A 5,339-nucleotide genomic window follows, 5' to 3' on the forward strand; every position below is an offset into this window, starting at 1 on the left:
TTGTTAAAAAAAAGAGTGGGCGTGGTTTGCGGTATCACTCTGGTGGCGCAGGGCCTCATAGAGCTGGCAATCGGCGGCAAACAGATCAGGATGCTATCCGAACAGCACTGTAGCCAAATGGCCCCCAGCCCACATCACAGATGCCTCGGGGCCCTCCCCCCCGGGCCCCCCCTCCCCCCCCAACCGATCCCTCCCACCCCCAACTGATCCCTCCCCCCCCAAACCGATCTCTCCCCCCCCAACCGATCTTCATCGCCAGCAAACACCCCCCGTCAATCTCTGCTCTCCACCTCACCAACTACAAATCAACACACCCCTCCCCCTCTAGGGTCCACCCCGGCATTGCCCGATGGCACAGGTTGGTACTGGCGGCACCAACCTATGCCTAGAGAATGTCTCTATGCCTCCCAGGGGTGATACTTACCTTTGCGCCCCCGGAGGGATCCCCTCAGTTGCCTCACACCTGGCCAACCCTGTTGTAAACCTTGCCAATGTGATGTCACATCGGCAACGAATGAATATTTAGTGAGGGGGTATAATTTGGCGGGTGGGGGGGGGGGGGGAGAGAATAGGTGTTAATAATATGAAAATTAATTCAAATTTATGAATATGAGGTTCATATCCTGTGTGGGTGTAAATCTTGTGACTTTACCGGTGAGGGGTGGAGAAAATTGGGAAACTTTGGGCGGAATTCTCTGCTCCCCACGCAGCCTGGGAGAATCGCGGGAGGGCCCCCCGACACTTTTTACACCCCCCTGGCGCTCCCCGCGATTCTCCCCCCCCCCCCACCAGCTCGGAAGAATCGCTGCTCGCCGTTTCTCACGGTGCCCACTGATAGCCGGGCCGGCATCCAAATCGGACGCACTATTTCCCCTCCGTCGCCCCTCAAGATCAAGCCGCCACATCTTACGGGGCGGCTGAGGGGAAAGACGGCCACCGCGCATACGCAGGATTCGTGCTGTCAGCGTCATGACGTCAGCCGCGCATGCGCGGGTTGGAGCCGGTCAACCTGCGCATGCGCGGCTGACGTCATTAGGCGAGCCGGCCGCGTCATTCTTGGCGCGACGCACCCGCAGCCGAGAGTTACAGAGCGCCGCTCCTAGCCCCGCCGGGAGGGGAGAATAGGGGGCGAGGAGCGGCCTCCGAGGCCATCGTGAAACTCGGCCGAGTTCACGACGGCCCTCCCGATTTTTCCCGGGAGAGGAGAATTCCGCCCTTTATCCCTCTGGCGAGAATTGCGTTTCCTGATTCTCACAAAATGTTCCCCTGCCACTGCCAATCCCATGGGCAGCAAGTGTGGGCTCAAGCTTCCGCCCTTTAGCTCCCTGCGTGGCACAGAGTGCGGCTTTAAGGCAGAGACACTGGAGTATCCTGCAGCTGATCGGACAGAATTACATAACAATGCACGTGACGCCATCTACTGGGAAAACAGTACATTCCGTGTTGAGAACATTAGTGAATATAGCAAATGAAATTAAAGGAAAGGAAATTAATAAAAGCAGAAACCAAAACAATTAAGCAAATGCAAAATGAAGAAAAAGGCATCAGGAAGAATAAACAAAAATAAAAAGCAAAAGATTGGGATTGAGAAAAAGCAAGTTACAAAATAAAACAATGCCTGAATACAGGAGAAGGCTAGTTGAGGTGATGGAGTCTATCAACTGTTGTAGAGTGGCGATTTAATCCCATTATTCTCTGATACTGGTAAAGATATTATTGGCTGTATTTGGCAGGATCTTTGGGGGGTGTGCTCGGAGGCAGGAAAGCTATGTCACTTTGCCAGCAGCAGGAAAGGTTCCAGATAGCCCACCTGCCCGGAGCTGAATTGAAACACTTTAGATTCATAGAATCATTACAGTGCAGAAGGAAGCTATTTGACCCATCGAGTCTGCACCAGCCCTTGGAAAGAGCACCCTAGTTAAGCCCACACCTCCACCCTATCCCTGTAACCCAGTAACCCCACCTAAACTTTTGGACACTAAGGGGCAATTTAGCATGGCCAATCCACCGAACCTGCACGTCTTTGGACTGTTGGAGGAAACTAGAGCACCCGGACGAAACCCATGCAGACATGGGGAGAAAGTACAATCTCCACACAATCACCCGAGGGGCAGCACGGTGACATAGCGGTTAGCACTATTGCTTCGCAGCACTAGGGTCCCAGGTTCGATTCCCGCTTGGGTCACTGTCTGTGCGGAGTCTGCACGTTCTCCCCCTGTCTGCGTGGGATTCCTCCGGGTGCTCCGGTTTCCTCTCACAGTCCAAAGATGTGCAGGTTAGGTGGATTGGCCATGCTAAAATTGCCCTTAGGTCAGATGGGGTTTCTGGATTGCGGGAAAAAGGTGGAGGTGTGGGCTTAAGTGGGGTGCTCTTTCCAAGAGCCGGTGCAGACTCGATAGGCCGAATGGCCTCCTTCTGCACTGTAAATTCTGTGAAAATTCTATGAACCCGGAACCCTGGAGCTGTAAGGCAGCAGTGCTGACCACTGTGCCACCAGGCTGCCCATTTAGTACCAGTTAGTAGAACATAGAACATAGAACGATACAGCGCAGTACAGGCCCTTTGGCCCACGATGTTGCACCGACATGGGAAGTCAAAAACTAAAGGCCATCTAACCTACACTATGCCACTATCATCCATATGCTTATCCAATAAACTTTTAAATGCCCTCAATGTTGGCGAGTGCACTACTGTTGCAGGTAGGGCATTCCACGGCCTCACCACTCTTTGCGTAAAAAACCTACCTCTGACCTCTGTCCTATATCTATTACCCCTCAATTTAAGGCTATGTCCCCTCGTGCTAGTCACCTCCATCCGCGGGAGAAGGCTCTCACTGTCCACCCTATCTACCCTCTGATCATTTTGTATGCCTCTATTAAGTCACCTCTTAACCTTCTTCTCTCTAACGAAAACAACCTCAAGTCCATCAGCCTTTCCTCATAAGATTTTCCCTCCATACCAGGCAACATCCTGGTAAATCTCCTCTGCACCCGTTCCAAAGCTTCCACGTCCTTCCTATAATGAGGCAACCAGAACTGTACGCAATACTCCAAATGCGGCCGTACCAGAGTTTTGTACAGCTGCAACATGGCCTCATGGCTCCGGAACTCAATCCCTCTACCAATAAAGGCCAACACACCATAGGCTTTCTTCACAACCCTATCAACCTGGGTGGCAACTTTCAGGGATCTATGTACATGGACACCGAGATCCCTCTGCTCATCCACACTACCAAGAATTTTACCATTAGCCAAATATTCCGCATTCCTGTTATTCTTTCCAAAGTGAATCACCTCACACTTCTCCACATTAAACTCCATTTGCCACCTCTCAGCCCAGCTCTGCAACTTATCTATGTCCCTCAGTAACCTGCAACATCCTTCCACACTGTCTACAACTCCACCGACTTTAGTGTCGTCTGCAAATTTACTCACCCATCCTTCTGCGCCCTCCTCTAGGTCATTTATAAAAATGACAAACAGCAACGGTCCCAGAACAGATCCTTGTGGTACGCCACTCGTAACTGAACTCCATTCTGAGCATTTCCCGTCAACCACCACTCTCTGTCTTCTTTCAACTAGGCAATTTCTGATCCACATCTCTAAAATCACCCTCAATCCCCAGCCTCCGTATTTTCTGCAATAGCCGACCGTGGAGAACCTTATCAAACGCTTTACTGAAATCCATATACACCACGTCAACTGCTCTACCCTCGTCTACCTGTTCAGTCACCTTCTCAAAGAACTCGATAAGGTTTGTGAGGCATGACCACCCCTTCACAAAACCATGCTGACTATCCCTAATCATATTATTCCTATCTAGATGATTATAAATCGTATCTTTTATAATCCTCTCCAAGACTTTACCCACAACAGACGTGAGGCTCACCGGCCTATAGTCACCGGGGTTATCTCTACTCCCCTTCTTGAACAAAGGGACCACATTTTCTATCCTCCAGTCTTCTGGCACTATTCCTGTAGCCAATAATGACATAAAAATCAAAGCCAAAGGCTCAGCAATCTCTTCCCTGGCTTCCCAGAGAATCCTAGGATAAATCCCATCAGGCCCCGGGGACTTATCTGTTTTCACCTTGTCCAGAATATCCAACACTTCTTCCCTATGCACCTCAATGCCATCTATTCGAATAGCCTGGGTCTCAGCATTCTCCTCCACAACATTATCTTTTTCCTGAGTGAATACTGACGAAAAGTATTCATTTAGTATCTCGCTTATCTCCTCAGCCTCCACATACAACTTCCCACCACTGTCTTTGGCTGGCCCTACTCTTACCCTAGTCATTCTTTTATTCCTGACATACCTATAGAAAGCTTTTGGGTTTTCCTTGATCCGACCTGCTAAAGACTTCTCATGTCCCCTCCTTGCCCGTCTTAGCTCTCTCTTTAGATCCTTCCTCGCTTCCCTGTAACTATCAAGCGCCCCAACTGAAACTTCACACCTCATCTTCACATAGGCCTCCTTCTTCCTCTTAACAAGAGATTCCACTTCTTTGGTAAACCACGGTTCCCTCGCTCGACCCCTTCCTCCCTGCCTGACTGGTACGTACTGATCAAGAACACGCAATAGCTGTTCCTTGAACAAGCTCCACATATCCAGTGTGCCCAACCCTTGCAGCCTTCTTCTCCAACCTACACATCATAAGTCATGTCTAATGGCATCATAATTGCCCTTCCCCCAGCTATAACTCTTGCCCTGCGGGGTATACTTATCCCTTTCCATCACTAACGTAAAGGTCACAGAATTGTGGTCACTGTCTCCAAAGTGCTCACCTACCTCCAGATCTAACACCTGGCCTGGTTCATTACCCAAAACCAAATCCAATGTGGCTCTGCCTCTTGTTGGCCTGTCAACATATTGTGTCAGGAAACCCTCCTGCACACATTGTACAAAGAACGACCCATCTAATGTACTCGAACTATATCTTTTCCAGTCAATATTTGGAAAGTTAAAGTCTCCCATAACAACTACCCTGTTACTTTCGATCTTTTCCAGAATCATCTTCGCCATCCTTTCCTCTACATCCCTAGAACTATTAGGTGGCCTATAGAAAACTCCCAGCAGGGTGACCTCTCCTTTCCTGTTTCTAACCTCAGCCCATACTACCTTGGAAGAAGAGTCCCCATCTTGCATCCTTTCTACCACCGTAATACTGTCCTTGACTAGCAGCGCCACACCACCCCCTCTTTTGCCCCCTTCTCTGACCTTACTAAAACACCTAAAACCCAGAACCTGCAACAACCATTCCTGTCCCTGCTCTATCCATGTCTCTGAAATGGCCACATCGAAGTCCCAGGTACCAACCCATGCTGCCAGTTCCCCTA

This window comes from Scyliorhinus canicula, chromosome 8, assembly GCF_902713615.1.
Source record: "Scyliorhinus canicula chromosome 8, sScyCan1.1, whole genome shotgun sequence".
Lineage (NCBI taxonomy): Eukaryota > Metazoa > Chordata > Chondrichthyes > Carcharhiniformes > Scyliorhinidae > Scyliorhinus > Scyliorhinus canicula.